Below are 16,880 nucleotides of genomic sequence, written 5' to 3'. Positions count from 1 at the left end.
TTGTCGGCTTTATATGTTTACATGTTCATGGCACGTTTGAACGGTGCACCGAAAATCCGATGGTGTTGCCGCTTGTAGCAGGAAAGCTGTGTGTCAGCTTGTGCATTTCTTGTGAACACACTCAGAGGCGACACACGTCTTTTTACGCTTACCGACTTCAGTCCGGCGCTGTGTCGTCCCCGTCCGATTTGCATGCTGTCTTCGCGTTTAAAACGAGAATGCGGTTTCGCTTCAGTCATCTTGTTTGTTTGTTTTTTTTTCGGTGTTTTCTGCCGCTCAATCGTCGCGTTCCATAGTGTGCATGAGCCCGCGCGTGTGCTGTTTTCTGTCGGCTTGTGGGGCTGTAAAGCTCGTGCGCCATCTTTTTCTAGCTTCTCTTAGTTGAGTTCGACCCTGCGTGCGTGCTTTTTCCCGAGACATGCAGAGCAGCTGTCAGCTCATTCAAAGGACTCGACACGGACTTTCACGCGTGCACGTTGAAATCGTGTCGCATTTCATATATGTGCCTTTTTGCAGATAGGAGTACAAGGCGGCTTGTTGCACGATTGTGTAACAGAGAGTAGTTTGGGCTGTGGGAGCATTTGTAGTGTGGGCTGTGACAGCACCGTGTAGGCCATGATAACATTTGTAATGTTGGCCTTGCGACTATTTGTAACGTGGGCCATGTGAATGATGTGTTGGCGTGGTAGTATTTATAGCATGCATCGAGAGGAAACCTCCCAGAAAGCGTTCCCGGAGTCCGCCAAGAAAATTCACTATAGTATGAGGTTGGTGCAAGAATAGAGTCGGAGCCGCGCGAAGGTGTAGGGCAAATAGCCTGCTCCACGGACGTGTAGAATGCAGGTGTAGAATATAGCGTGTTGTGCGAAAACAGCTGCGACACGATGTGCTCCAAAACGGAGAAGATCCTAAATTAAACAAAGAGCTGTATATAGCCGCACGCTGGCGTTGTAGCAGGCACGAGCGAACAGTCCTAGACATCGGCGCTACTCGGCAACACAACGGTCTAACAGATGCGTCTATACACATGCAGCTGGTGGCGCTTGCTACTTGCTTTACAAGTACGGGGAAGTACAGGCGCTTGAGGACTTCAGCTGTCGCGAGATCTAGCGACTTTGTCTAGCCTGAAACGGCTTTTCTTTCTTTTTTTGTCCTGTCAAAATATGAGATACATAAAACTTATTTTTTTTTTTACGCTAAGCCTTGCACCGTGGTTCGTAGCCAGCGAACAAATACACGCGTCTAGGCATGTCGTGCGAGTCCTTCGTTGACCTCCGCTCGGATAACGATTTGGAACAAGCGCTCGCGTTTTTTTTTTGTTGTTCTCTTAGCCTATATATGTGGGCTTACAATGTCATGGTAATGAAACCTGCAGCTTGTCTTGAGTTTCAGTGTGGTGGGTGGCATGTTTAACGCTGCAAACAACTACCGCTCGTGTTTTACAATGATGTGTACTTCTAGAGCTCTGCTCTACATGGAGGTGGCAAACAACGAACATATGGCGAGTCACAAGATCGATCGTGACGACGTTTCTTGGTGGGATATCTTTCTATTGTATTCGCGTTTCTCACAGAATACAACCTAACGTTATGAATTGCCATAAATATGTGGCGCAAAAGGTGTTTGCACGACGACAACAAGCAGTTTGCAGAACAGTTTGAATGTCACGAAACAGAGTGATTTTACCTATTTTTCTTCCGAAATCTGACCTACGTGTGGCCTTTTGCTACTGTTCCCGAACTGCTGCTCACCGTCGACCGTGCGCGTAATGTGGAACCATACCGCGGCGATGGTACTTGTTCGGCGCAGACGTCTCAAAACCGGCGTTCCGAAACTAAGCTGTCTGTCAATTTCACGCCTAAACAACTACGACAGCACTCTGTAGATATGTGCATGATTTGTTTTTCTGTGGCTTTTTTTTTACTTATTGCTATGCTTACGTCTTTTGTAACTAAGTTTTCCTGTTGCATATGTTGCGACCAGTGGATTAAACAAATTACTATCGCACTGTGATAGCGTGCAGAGTTATACTTATTACCGATCGCAAATGTCGCTCTGTTATCACATGCATGTTCGTTCGTCCATTTCTTCTTTTACTTTCCTATTATTAATCCGTTTTTGATGTTTTGGTCGAAATAGATCTTTTATTATGCAGGTAGCGTTTTTACTTCACAAGTAGTGTTTTTCTTATTCGTCTTTGCTTTTACTGTGCACTGCATGCATTGCTTACTGTTCACTGAAGGTGGTATTTCTATGCTTTTTTTTTGTTTTCAGTGAGTACTGTACTCTTTATAGGTGGTATCTCTTTATTATATTTGATTTTGACGTCGAAATTAAACCTGTTGCTGTAAAATCGTGCGCCTGGGCGTAGCCAAGTCCTAGTTGAACAGCTATTTCCGTAAGTAAGCATTTCATAATTGTGTAAACGTGTGTAAGTCAATTGAGTTCAATCGAATTTGCCGTCTGCGCGTCTGAGGGGATCACACGGCTTTGCCACGGTTGATTGACGACGGTGGAAAACCTTGTGGTGGCCACATTAATTATCCACTTCGTTACGTTCACGCTTCAGCCGATCGAGCTTGTCTTTTAGTTAGTGTACCGTTAACATCAGCGTATAACGGAATAGTAAGCGATATGCTTGATTTGTCCGGCTATTGATTCCACATTGCACTGTGCGAATCAGCTTCTCGGGGAACAGGGTGCCTAGAAATTCAGGAGGGAAAGCAGACCACTAAACCTAACTTATTTGCACTTGCAGTATAGGTTCTTCTCCGGTTCTGACTGTTTTGACGTTGGATGAAATAGTCAAGGGCGAATTCTAAAATGCGGAGAAGTGCTCGCTTGCAGTAGGTAGCACCCTTCCGAAGAGAAACAGCCGACTCATTCCCACAAAAAAGTACACACTGGTTTTCCAATGGGCACAAGCTTTAGCTTGGACAAGATGCTCGGCTTCCCTGGGGCGAAACGCTTGGTGAAATGGGTCATTGACCCCATGTTGAGGTGACCGCAACGCTTTATGCCGTGACGTGCTTTGGCCGGCCGCCATTGCATCATAAAAACTCATCATCGTCATCGACGCCCGCAGGAAAGGAGCACGCGCATGCCGTTATAAGTTCCACGGTAGCACAGGGTCATGAAGTTCGTTTCCACAAGACCAACTCGAGAGAGTCGAGGGGCTGGGAAGACCCTACCTGACCACGTTTCCGATAATTTATTTCTGGCGGGCCGACATACAGCAGTCCCCGATTTCTAGAGACGCGACAGGGCAGGCGGACAGAGCTTGGGTTTCCTGATGGCCGCCTAGCATTCCTGAGCACCACTGAACGGACTCGACCGAGTTTTACATGAGCCTTGCCGTGTGGCGCGTATGACTGCATGATATACCTGCCCCCTGGTGTTGGGTCGACTCGGCCCGGCCTTTCCTACTAGCATTTACATGAGCTGACTCGACATGCTTTCGCGTTTCAAGCGAGTTGTAACTCTCGCGTTTTCATAAACCGAGGTGTGGTTTCGTAACTCAGCACCCCGTCGATTTTCAGCAGGGGTTTCCAAATCCGAAACGAAAGAATAAAAAGGAAATCAAAGAAAGAAAAGTTGCCGTATCCGAATTCCCAGATTGTAAACACTATCATCTGCTGTTTGCTTCCGTGCACTTTCTAACCGCCGAATGGAAACGCGTAGATTAAATCAGGGAGTGCGGCGTTTAGGAAACGTTGTAGCGCTTTCAATTCGTTGTTTTCGTGGCCGTGGAGGAAACGCCAGCGAAGCGAGCTACAAGTGAAAGGAGAAACGCGTACGCACGCAAAAAAAAAAATAATAAAGAAGGGAGCTGGCGTGCGTGCACGGTCCGAGCTCACGCGCCTGGACTCGTCACGCGAGAGCCGGTCGAATTCGGTAGCAGGAATTTCGTTGTTTCTTTTTTATCAAAGCCCGCTCGGAATACGGGCCCGAGGCTCGCCTTTCCAGTCTTCCTGCCCCGCCGATAGATGGCGCTAGCTGCACTTGCCCCGCCGGCGCGCTCTTCTCTTTCTGCTTTGATCCGCCGGTGCCCGTCGTCTTCTCCATCCTCCCTTCTCTTCCTTCTTCCGACTGCGCTCAGCGCCGCGGTGGGTGCCCCGCCTCCCGCTTGCCGAAGCGCCGGCGGTCGCAACAAGCGGCGGCCGAGCAGTCGGTGCATGCGCGCGCTGTCGAACGGTTAGCGCCGCAGCGAACGGCGGAGCAGCGGGCTGACGGCGTGCTCACTCGGCAGCTGCGTCAGGCGACGATCCCCGTAGATCCTCTCCCGGCCAAAAAAAGAGAGGTCGGTCCATTCGACTGGATGCCTGCCCACTTGCTGTTTGGTCGTGCGCTGCGATGTTTCTCACGATTTCTCCAGCTTTGCGAGTGTGACGGCGTCGATCATCGTGTCTCGCGAGAAGGGAGCGATGGGTCCTTCCTGCCTGCTCGAAGCTCTAGCTCGGCTTTTTTTTTTTTTTTCACGTGCGAGCGTTTGTGCATCGCCCTGTGCCGTGCCAACTTGCGACGTGTGCAACAACGCCTGTGCTTCTCTTGCTTTGATTCGCCGACTCCTGCGGCTGCGGTGTGTGTTGCAATAAGGAGAGCGCCTGTTGAGTGTCACGTGCTGTGCTGCCGCGGTGCATCGTTCTCGTGGAGCCGGTTTTGTTACCGCTGTTAATTTTTTAAACGTCCGCGCCGAGAGTGCCGGTGCAAAACTCCGGAAGGATGTTCGTCCGCCTGATCGAGGGATGCGGTTTGGGTTTCTGCGGCCTCACGGTTCGTTGCCCTTTCATTTTCTATAGATCTTGCCTCTCCTCGCGCGACGCTCAGGTTCCCCCTCTGATGCCTGGAGCAGCTCCTTCTGGCCTTTTACCTCAAAAACTGTCGTCGGGTGGTTGCGGCGGTTACGAGTACACCTGCCGGCGTTCGTTGCTTTCGGAGCGAACGATCATTTTGCGCCTCATTGCCTGATCCGTGCGGATGTCGCTGTTTTCTTATCTTTACGTGGGCACGCCGATGAACTTGGCTGGTTTGTTGTGACGCACGCTTGGCAGGCCATTTAGGAGGACAACGGTGAAAGAGAAGGCAGTACGTTCACACGTGCTGTGCCGAAACAACGCGAGAAAGTACACGAGTGAGTGTTCTCAGAGTGGGAGAATAGTTCAGTACCATGTTTCTGGGCGGTGTGAGACAGCTGCAGGGCGGAGAAAAAGAAAAAAAAAAACTTTATTGCGATGCAGCTTTGAGCGCCGAGGATGTCCTTAGCTTGGTATACTGATTGACTGCGCTTGGAGGCTGGTCCGTCAGCTTGTCCGAGGCCAGTGAGGCCCCCCACGTCGGGAGAGAGGGGTAGGTGTTGTCGGGGGACACGTAATATTTGTCAAAAATGAATTAGCTTTAACTACAGCACGTTGTAGAACTGAGAGAGCTATTCGCAGTGTTCTTAAGCTCAGCGGACGCTGCTGGGCGCGCGTTCGACAGTGTGTGTATATACCTTTAGATTCCGTGGATTTGCTGACCACCGCTCACCTGTGATCACAAGCAAGTAGACCGACGTTGACTCGTATTCAAAGCAGTAGGCGTGCATAAATAGGCGTTCAGGACGAACGCGTTGCGGTGCACGCGTTGCCCTTGGTGCACGGTCCCCGAGCATGTATAATCTAAGCCCCGTGCACGCATGACAGCTCCCACGCGCTCATTGTGAAGTTATGGCGTGGCTCCCTGCCGCTCATTTGGTATACTTGGTGTTTCAGCTAAGATGTTCTGCAATAGTAAAAATAGGAGTTTTGAGTTAGAAGAGCGTTTTTTTTTTGTCTTTCGGTTTAGCGGTGTAGCGGAGCAGAATATAGCTAAGACATGATTAATATTAGGGTGGTGGACTAATATTGAATAGTTTACATTTTATCTATTACGGTTAGTCTCCTTATTTAGTGACAGGCGTTTAGCCCACCCTCGGTAATATCCATATCAGGTTTTTGGTTTATGGGGTTTAACTTTTCGAAGCAACTCAGCCTGTGGTACGCCGTGGTGGAAGACCGCGGGTATTTTTAGCTACCTGTGGTTGTTTAACATGAACAGGCATCACAGAGTACATGGGCTATTAGCGTCTCGCTTCCATCGACGTGCCCCCGCCTCGGCCGGGATCGAACCCGTGTCTTTCGGGTCAGCAGGCGAGCACCGTAACCACACTGAGCCACTGCGGCGGCCCATTTCAGCTTTTTTTTATATTGTGAAAGCACATATACATTTAAAAACGCATTTAGCTTTTTGTGGCTGCACCCTCCTTGCACAAAAGGAGACTAAATGAATTTGAACCATGACACACCTGGTATACCTTTCAGCTTATGTGCTCAGATTCTCCGCCTGTCTGTGCGTTCCCAGAAGAACACTTAGTGCAGTGCATACTCGTATTTTCGGCGGCATTCACTGCCGCTGCTCTCTGAAGTTAAAAAAAAAAACAGCAGCTTAATGATGTATCAGTCAAATGTAAGGTACATAACAGTTGAGCCCAGCGACTACAGTGGCTGTCGTCACGAGTATACTCGTGTGTGCGGCTGAAACTTGGAGGCTAATGAGACAGATTGAAGTTATATTGATGCCAGCACAGGGAGCTATGAGAAGAGAAATGATTGAGGCTACGTTAACTGCTGCAAAGCAATCAAGCGGCGAGCATTAGAGAACAAGCTGTGTTCTTTTTTTTTTTTTGTCTTATCGACCGCATCTTTCCCAGAGGCGTGGCTGACAGACTCATCCGCTCCGGCGCCCAACGTGCGCGCACCAGTGCGCCTGGCTTTTGAGCTGAGCATCTCGGGCTACATGCCCCTACCATTTATTACGGCAACCCTACCCCGGACTTGGCGCATCACGCTATTAGTTTTTCTTCTTATGTTTTTTTAGCTGAAATGAAGAGAAGGAAGACGTCTAATCCAGAGTGCGGACAACCTACGGATTAGTTTATTTCTTATTATTGCTTTAAAATTTATTTATTTCAGCCCTCACGGCTTTGTTTCCTCGATTTTCATTCCGATTCCTCAAGATCTCTCAAAATTGGTTATTTTTTTTGACAGATTCCTCTATTTATATTTATGAGCCGCTTGAGATGAACCTGGATGAGTTTTCTCCGTTTGTTGAGCATGTTATAGAACCCTCATAAGAGTATACGGGAAGCGGGACGGGGCTGTCCCCCGTCTCATTTCCCTTGCCGTCATCTTAATTCGTACTCTATCTCTGCGCCATTCTCTCTATCTTCCTCTTCGGCGTCTGGCCAAGGTCGCAGTGGGTTTTTTCTTGTATATGCATGTGTAACCTTTAGTTACCACGAATTCCTGGAAGCACCCATCCAGTGGGGTTAAGCCTGGCGGCCTACCACTTTCTGTTCTGCAGCCGCGTGGTCATTCGCGTTCATTTCTACGTCACAGATGACGTCAACGCGCTGATTTTGTAATGTCCAGAACTATGCACCACGTTGTGGCAGCGAAGGAAACTAGTAGCCCTTGTCTAGAACTCCTGGCAACAATATAGTACCGCCTGCACGTCCTCGTTTTCCCCACCCCGGTACTGCAGAAAATAGGACTTTTAAAATTGAGTGACCCTGTCGGTTAGGGAAATACCGGGACGCCAGTGAGCATGCGCAGATCAATAACCGGAGGAGCGTTATCGTCCTACACACTGACGCCCTGCTATTCCCGTATGCCCCTAAGCGATAGGGTCACTCAGTTCGAAGTTTCTATTGGTCGACCCAAGCCGTTGACGGGCTGCTTTCGGGGCAGGTTTGTGCAGAAACGCTCATCGTCGCAGCTACGGGTTCTGGAGGCACACGACGTTCGCGTCGGGCCTGGGGCACACCTGGACGGCTTCGCGGCTTCGTTTTTTTTTTCTGGAACATATATACTAGCGGATCTGAGCGCGTAAAGAACTTTCGTACAGAAATAGAGTTTTAGCATTGCTTAGCTGTAATACAAATGCGCTACGCCGCAAACTAGCCAAGCACCCTTCCAAAAGCCTACCCTTTACTACATGCATTCCGGCAGATTCTCAGGACTATATAGCACTGCGCACGAAACTTGGGACGACTGGAAAAGCCGGCTGCACACGCGTTAGAGCGGCAGTGGTAGGAAGAAAAGAAAGAAAGGGCTCGCGCACACGCTCGTTACGCGACGTTAACAGCGGGCGTCTACGGCCTCGCCGTGGATAGAAATCCAGGGACAGCGAGTGTTCGAATGTTTTCGCGCCTTTGCACGAGTGCTTGTTTGCCTGCTTTCTTACTCCGCGTACCTGTCTATTGCCGTAGGGGAGAGAGATCTGCTTAGGAGAGAAGCTTGGGGCGGGAAAAAAGACAATAAGAAAAGAGAAAAGTTGCCGCGCTGCATCGATTTTGGGACCATCTCGGGTCTTTTACGGGCCCCTGGGTTCCCCTCCCTTCAAGCGCGTTGCATTAGCCGCGCAAGACTCCCTACGCGTCCTGCTTGCGTCCCACTTCTCCCTGCGCTCCCCTTGCACAACACTTTCCCCGCGGCTTTCCGCCATCCTCTTTTTTTCTTCCCTTCCGCGTTGCGGGAAGATTTAAGTAAAGGGCAGCCCGGTGGCCCCTGACTCTGGTGCTGCTCTGTCTTCCTGCTCTGTCCCGCTGTGTTGATTTACCTTGCAGTCGTTGCTGTCGCGTTGATCTCACGCTGAATAACGTTCGTTTCTCTGGCGTTCGCTTTCTTTTTTGGCTGCCTTTCTTTTGAGGGAGAGCAGAAAGTTGAGCTAGTTGGTTGAAATGCATACTGAAGAAGTTGGCGCGGAAAAACGAGGACAAGCGAGTGTTTGTTTGTCTCGCTTGTCCTCGTTTTTCCGCGCCAACTTCTTCAGTATGCTTTCTTTTGAGCTTCGCTCTTCACTCCTGTATAGCTCTCGATCGTGTTCCCCCTCTTGTTGTCGCGCGTTTAGGCTTGTTATAGCAAACTGCCGCTGGCGGTTGCTGCTACGTTTTGCAATGAGCGATATTTTGTCCGCGCTGAGTGGCGCGGTTTATATACCGCGTCAACTGCCTCGGAAAGCGCGCGCAGGGTCGGAATTGGTTTATGGCGCGAAGCTCCCGCTCGCGCCGTTTTTCTGCTTTTCGGGAAGGGTTAACGCATTTCTGGAGTGCGCAGTTTAAAGGAGAGGAGATCGTAAAACGTGGACAGACAGGATGAGAAGTGAGGCCTTTACGAGGATATGAGGCGGACGCTTCGTGCGCCATAAAATCCCTGCGGGTACCGGGTTTAGGTTATCGGTATCTGTAAGCGGGAGCTTCAGCAAAAAGAAGAGAATGCGTGGCGATTAATTTCAGTCATATATTAGACGGCGCTGGGGTACTCTCGCGTGCGAAGTTCGGATTTGAAATCACTGGGCGCGGTTGGTCGCAGAATCAGTGCTTCGAAGTGCATCGCTTAATGTATAACATTTGTATCTTACCGCTCGATGACCGTACCTTGCGAAGTAACAATGTCGGGTGAGTCCCAGGGGTAGAAATTTGCGTGAACGCTTTCAATTTGTGTGTGACCGGCTTCGATTTTAGCCGTAGCATCTTGTCGCACTTTTACTGACGCTTGGCGTGCTTTGTTTTGAGTAATTTGTGGTGGTTTGGTATGCCGTAGATTGGGAATAGGACAGCTGTTGTGTGCAGGATGATGGCTGCAGAACATCAGGCTACCATCGTTAGCGGCATGATGCTGCGCTCCCTCTGCAGTGTGCTCAGCCAGTACCTATGAAACGACTGAAATCGGTTTCAAGATTTTGAGGGTTAGCGCTCCTTACTCGCACTGAATAGTACTGTGCGGACTAAGTTGGCCCCTCAAACTGAGGAAAAGGAGTGGGAGCAATGGTAAGTGGATAGAATGAAAAGAAAGTGTAATATAAAACATACGCTATAGCCGTTGATATTGTTTCGTGACTGTAAGAGACTGGCCTTTCTGAGAAAGGCATTCATAGAAGAGACAGTCGATGGTCTTGTAATGTGATAGAGAGGCGAAGGGAACGCTCTCGGAGGCAGTTACATTATCACCCGAGGTAACGAGGGAGGAAGTTCTCAGGCGCGTGAGAGTGGACGCGAGTAGTGCAGAACAAGCGCATTTGGGGAGCAGTGGGCTTGTCTGTTAATGTCTGTGTCGAGTACGTCGAAGCGTATGCATGCAAAGACGTGTTCGCAATGGGAAATTGGTTTCTCGCATTTGGATGGTGTAAGGACTGGCACATTACTGAAAAATAACTGCAGAAACGGTCATAGGAGGGCTTAACTTTTGAGATCTCCATTTCCTGTGTATGCACGCGCTCAATTCGGGGGTTCAGCCGCCGCCTGGATGGAGCCTGTGAAACCAGTCTCAACGATTGCTGCCGCTTTTCGGATAGCAAACTGCCGAAGTGAGGCGGTTTGAACGTTGAGACGAAAGCTTTATTGTAGCCATAGCTACACTACGCCAGCTCTTCGAGACTTCAGTGTGGCTGCCCCTGAGCTCGGTGGCCGCCCTTGAGCTCCGTGGCGGCGCCGTGGTTGGTCACGTGGTGCGGAGCAGCTGCCGGCGGCGCGGCGCGCCGGCGAAACCGGGGGGGGGGGGGGGGGGGGGTGAATCCACGTTTAGGGACGAAGATGATGAAGGAGCGCCCAGCGAAACGGAGCGGCGAAAGACTGACTGAGCGAGTTCCACTCGGCCAGCTGTAGCTATCGCGTCACTCCAGGTTTAACCAGAGCTAAACCACAGCCATTTTTTGTCTTCTCAATTTATTTCGAGGTACTTTTTGCAACTGTAAATCAGCTTCTGCACGGCTGAGTTGGCGCAAGAGTCATGGCAATGTATCGATAACTTCGGATTTGTTACCTTGCGTTATGCATCTTCGCTTTTTAGCCGTCGAACTACTTCCAGTAACCGCGCCCCAATCGTGCTTGGTGGCGTGCAGTGCAGTTTGTTTTGCTCTCATTGGTTTCGTGAAATCTTGTTCATTCGTACTTTCTTCTAACCGCGTCAGGGGTTCAGAGGGAAAAACAAAGAACACAGTAAGTGCGAGAAAGAGACGAAGGGAAAGAAAGAAAGAAAGAAAGAAAGAAAGAAAGAGAGAAATCGCGCCAGCCATTTATCGCCCTCTGAGCGACGATGAACCATCTGGAATGATGGCGCGGCGCAAGTTCGCGTCCCCGCACGATTTCGCCTCCCATTCTTTCTCCAAAGGAGCGGACCACCCGTGCTTTTGAGAAAAAAAAAAAAAGCGAACGGCGGTCAGTTATTTGTCGCATATTGTTTTATTGCTTATTTGTTTGTGTTTATTTTTTTCTCTCTGCCGGCGCCATTTTAAAAGTTCCGGGCCTCGGAAACTAGGAAGCGGCCGTTGATGCCATCGGTTTGTCTGCGTTTCGCCAGCGGGGAGGAAATGAAGGCGGCGGAGGAAAAGGAAAGAACGACTACGCGATGGAGCGTGGAGGAGGAGGAGGAGAGGGAGGAGATGAAGACTGCGCCGAATTCCTTGCGAATGGGGCTCAATATGGCAGGGCTGACGTAGGAACTGTTCTTGGCTAAAAAGCATGTAGGTTTAGAGGAAAATAAAGAAACATATCGCCAAGGCTTCTTGTCCATTCCGGCGGCAGCAAAGTGACCGCAGTAAATGTACCGTTACACCACCTCTCCTCTCCTCCATTCCCGACAAATATATGCAGGTCACGTGACCACATATAACGCATTCTGTTTGGCCGTCCAGCTAGTGCACGCCACAGTGTTTGTTTCTCATTGGTCGGAAGTAGCCGTGATGTCATTCAGGAGCGGTGACGTCATTGACTATCCTGTTGCGACAGACGAACACTCAAGCCGCTGCTGTTGGGTTGTCGGTGCCCTAAAATTCGCGAAACCTTCCTCACACGTCTGTCTCGTTAATACGTTACATTTACGGTGATAAAGCGTAGTTTTTGGAACGCTTGGTCTAGAGGACGGTGGCTGTGAAGAAAACGAAAAAGAAAATGGGATGGGGCAGGAAAGGGATCCATTGCTACTGTGTTTCGCAGCGCTATCTCTGCCACTGCGGTGCTATGTTTTTATTGTTGAACGAGAGCCAGATGGAGAAAGCTGTTTGCAAGACGAAAACACGTGGTAGAAGTAGGCGAACTGTGGGATTAGGTGTGCTACGTTCCTTGTGTTCTGTCAGAAGCTATGCTCTTGAAGCCGTAGCGCGAAGGATGTGTGTAGGTCACTCTTTCGCACCTTGTTGTGGTCGGAGTTCAAACCTCTCTTTCTGTGGTTTTGGTTTAATAATAATAATAATAATAATAATAATAATAATAATAATAATAATAATAATAATAATTGGTTTTTGGGGAAAGGAAATGGCGCAGTATCTGTCTCATATATCCTTGGACACCTGAACCGCGCCTTAAGGGAAGGGATAAGGGAGGGAGTGAAAGAAGAAAGGAAGAAGGAGGTGCCGTAGTGGAGGGCTCCGGAATAATTTCGACCACCTGGGGATCTTTAACGTGCACTGATATCGCACAGCACACGGGCGCCTTAGCGTTTTTCCTCCATAAAAACGCAGCCGCCGCGGTCGGGTTCGAACCCATGAGGCCTTTCCTAAAAACCAAATCGTGTGGCAGAACCTCGGTTCAATGATTCGGGCGCGGCGCTGACCAGTATACGATGGCTGTGCGAATTCTCAGACTTCTTGCTTTCAAGGAGGGCTGGAATGATAATCTGTTGTCAACGGCGTCGTTGTTGTATAGCGCCTTCGTGTAGGATAATCGGTGAGGCACCATTGAGAGGTGAGACAGAAAGGCAACAGGACCAGCACTGCCTTGTTGTCCTTGGTTCCCTTGCGCGACACGTCTCGCTGTTGTAGTTACACTACAGGAAAAAAAAAAAACTGGGGGCCTTTTTAACTGCATTCTTGAAGAAAATGCCATGGTCGCCTGCTATGATGTTTGCGATGAGTGTCTGTAAAGTTCTTACGATTTTTCCGCCAAAACACCGGTTGGAAGCTGTTCCCTGTTGGAACCCTTGTTGGTAGGCATGAGTTATCACCTTCTAGAATGTTCGAGCATCTTCCATTGGCTTTTAAACTGGATTACACTTATCCCGCTTACTAGTGCAGTTTAATTCATTTTCTGAGGTTGGCCTACATGATAAATTTTGAGTGCCCTTTGGAATTCTGGGAGGGTGAACCAGGTTCCAAATTTTCGGGTCCCTCAGATTTTCAAACTTCCCGGTGAATTATGATTGGTGCACTGGTGATCACGGGGTGTTGATGACGTCACGGCCCTCTCAATCGCATTGAAAGATCGCGGATGGTTCTCATACCACTACTGGCGCACAGCGGGTGGGGCTTGTAAGATCCAGTTTGCTCTTCCCGATCTCCCGTAAGGATCATGCGCAGCGCCACTCTGGGCGGGTGGCAGTGGCATTGGATTTGGCAACGGTTGGCTGGTTGTGATGACGTCGCAAGGTCACGTGACCGCTCTCGACTGTTTTGACCAGTCAGGGAATTTCTTGACAGAATCCGGCATTTTTTTTTTTTTTTGTGAGGCAACAACGTAAATGCTATCGCATTTGTACGGCATGTTTTTTGCGCGAGCACTCATGCTTGATACATTTTCATTTTTTTATGGGATGAGAATACTCATCAAGATCAAATTATCGTCCGAGCCATATGCACTTCATCATTGATTGACAAACCTACTGCCGCAAAACCAATATACCTTGTTTGTTTGCTTGTTTCATTCTTTCTTGCTTGTTCTCTTTTTTTATCTGATATATTTTTCTTTATTATTGATTCTTTGCGTCGGTCTCTTCCTTTCTTTTTCTTTTTTTCATTCATTCATACGGGGTCCTTGCTGGGCACCATGTGTATGGCACTCGTCCTGTCGTCCTGCGCACACACTCAACGGGAGCTTTACGAGTTCACGTCCGTGAGCAGCAGCATGCTTTACACCCCCCAACTTCATTCTTCCCCCATTGAGCACCATTTTCCCCATGTTACGACGTTGTTTATTACAGCGCGATTCGCTTTCTGATAAGACAACCTCTAGCAAACGAAAATAGCGTTGTCATTTCGGGGAGGGAATGTTCCTTGAAGCGGGGCGTGTGTTTCTCCGGTGTTTATTCGTGGGGTTAGCCTTAAGACCCTAGCCGCAAGGCAAGGCCTCGCTTTGTCTCGCCTCACTGAACTCTTTAGAACAAGCCAAGACAAGGCTGCTCCATTCTAACATTACTGTCCGTTCTCCTAGTATTCCCGTCAGTCAAAGAGTGGACAATTGTGGGAAATAAGATTACGGTGTTCGAAATCCGCGCTGCTTTCGTGGTACTTATTTATTTATTTATTTATTTATTACTAGTTGGTCGTGAGTCACGGGTGGAGTGGTTAAGTAAGCCAGGCGTTTCCTTTGCTCTGTAATTTGGATTCCTCCCTCCTCGACCGTATACGCTTCGCCTGTCATGCAGCGTGGTTTGTGATTGGCGTTCTGTTATCTGTCTTCCGTCTCGCGCGATGTGTTTTCATGGATTATGTACGCCTAGGGTATGCGCGCACGCCGGTGGCCTTTCCGCCCATCACGGCGTGAAGGCAGAATGACCGGATGAAACTTGTGTGTTCTTGAAGGCGCCGCCGGAAGACAGATGGACGTTTGGACCCGCCTGCGGAAGAGGTGTAAAGCAGCGCTCCTGGCGGCAGCACCCAAAAACGAGCTGAAGCAACTAATATACGCGAAACTTGACCCATACACGTTTTCGCTTTTGGTAAGCGTAACCATCAAAGCTTGCCGATTAAGTTTATTTTCTTCTGCCGTTTTGACAGAAGCCTGACGACTCAAAGCAGGAGAGTGGAAATCGGCGTTTATCTTCTGTGCACGTTTTTCACGTTTTTTTTTAATTATACTCGGTAGGACGAATTGCGCGGTTACTTTGTGCGCGTTTTATTCGTCTATGCTTTCATTACATTGCACGCTTGCGGTTGCACTAATAACGCACATTGCGCGTAGAGTGTTACCTCTGCGTTTTTCCAAGTGTGGGTTTCGAAACAGTGCCCATACAATGAATATTCGGTGTTGTTTGTGTCAGAGTTTGTTCACAACAGCGATACGGGGTGAATGAGAAAACCGAAATGCTGCAAATCTCCAGCTACGAAAGAAATAGCGAATGAGTTAGGTGTCTAAACCCTAGCCAAGTATTATTTGTCGGGAGCATTGATGCCTTTCGGTCAAAGAAAGCTGTTTTATGAAAGGCACGTGCGAAAGTTCTTGTGTTTTTTTTTTCTTCTCCGGATTAAGGATTTGCACTTTTTCTGAGTGCTCATACCGGAGCCGTTCGAAGTTTTGCGGGCCGGGAAGAAAAAAGTTCTCTGAAGCCCTTCCAGGAGCTCTGTCACGTTTCGCTGTCTTTGAGACCGAGCCATAGTAAGAAGCGACTCGATGAAAAAACTTAGATTGACACCTTGCTACAATGACCGGCTGCTGTCGTGTTTAATACGCAATGCACGAGCTTCAGGTCTTGCGCTTGAAACTCTCGGTTCCGTCTTGTATTACCGGCTTCCTTTCATACATCGTTTTTGGGCATTAAAGCGAGCTTAAGGCGAGTGTCGGCAATAATTGAGTAGGAAATTAGTGGACGTGCCTTTGTAAAAAAAGAAAGGAAGCTGCCTTCAGAAGCGCTAATTGAAATGCACTTTGCAAGCTTGGGAGCTGTATTCGATTTAGCTGATGTGCTTTGCCTTTAACTCTGCGTTTAGTGTAACTCTATCATTCGCTGCCTTCTCCTTTTTTTTTTCAGCGATGCGAGTATGGGTTGAAGATTGTCGGCCTTTCGTGCAAGGATCCCTCGTTATTCCCTCCGCCTTTGTAAATTACTCGAGTTTTCTGGGAATCGCTGTACAATACATCGTCCCGTTTGTAGTCGCTACACCATCTGCGTTCGTTCAATTTAGCTTTCGTTAATCGAGTTTCGTTGGAATGAAATTTGCAGAAGTTAATTGGGGGGGGGGGGGGGGGGGGGGCACTTCAGAGCTATACGGCCTTAGCAATAGCTCGCATCCTTGACTCGTGCAACCCCATTTTACACCGGTCTCTTTCGAAGATTACTTTCTTTTTAAATATTGTGCTAAGAAAGGACTGTTTACTCGCTGTCACTCGGCACATTATTTAGTGCTTTTCCACTACTTGAACCGTAGTGTTTCTCTGACGATCCCCAAATTTGTGTACCTATCTCTCATGTTTGAAGTTTGTGCAATGTTTGAAACTTCGGTCCTCTGTACACGTTGCTTCGTCGAATATTTTGTTGCGATTTTAAAACATTTCGCCTGCCGCGTCCTTTGTCATTTTGCGCTCATTTACCGTATATGTAATAACGCACTTGGCGATGGAGCAAAACAGGAAAACAAGAAGCACAGTGCCGCATTAGCTCATTAACATCTTATTTTGGTCACAACGGCCGGTTACATAGAATACTGTTTGATGTACCTTTTTCTGTCCTCACACACTCATGCTTGTGTGTGCGAACGTCTGGCTCGTTTAAAATTTGTTCTCGACAGACACTTACGAGTGGGTGAAGCATCGCGGTGCCTTAGATTTTTAACACGCAGTAAAAACAACCCCTGCTTTTCTTTCCCTATAAGATAGCGCATACTTTTGGGGGGTATTCACGGGACGTCGCGGGCGCCAGTTTTTTGTCCAGCCCATGGCTTCAGCGGTGCAGTTCGGTGCAGGTGGCGGTAATCCCATTAGACACGCGCATTTTTTCGCTGCGCTTATCGGTGAATACTCCCTTTTGGGAAAGCGCATAGTGCGTTAACCTTAACTACAACGAAGTGTGATGGGAAGTGTTATTCATAGGAACAGATGTGGCGAAAAATAAGAAAATAATAGAATCTCGTTAATAGCACTCGCTGAATTCGAACTT

At 48.7% G+C, this 16,880-nt stretch overlaps 1 protein-coding gene across 3 annotated transcripts in view; it reads left to right on the top strand.

Annotated features, from left to right (window-relative positions):
* The window catches only part of LOC144098769 (uncharacterized), a 413,922-nt gene that overhangs the window by 81,962 nt on the left and 315,080 nt on the right, over positions 1-16,880 (top strand). Inside the window, exon 1 of one of the 3 annotated variants that reach the window (XM_077631634.1) lies at positions 4,167-4,300. The exons of the other annotated variants lie outside the window; for them this stretch is intronic. The gene's annotated coding sequence lies outside the window, so the exon portion shown is untranslated. Of the gene's footprint in view, positions 1-4,166; positions 4,301-16,880 lie in introns of those variants that run through there. 3 annotated transcript variants of the gene reach the window in all.

The sequence above is a fragment of the Amblyomma americanum genome, chromosome 7 (assembly GCF_052857255.1).
Source record: "Amblyomma americanum isolate KBUSLIRL-KWMA chromosome 7, ASM5285725v1, whole genome shotgun sequence".
NCBI lineage: Eukaryota > Metazoa > Arthropoda > Arachnida > Ixodida > Ixodidae > Amblyomma > Amblyomma americanum.
This window is presented reverse-complemented; position numbering and strand designations above follow the sequence as displayed.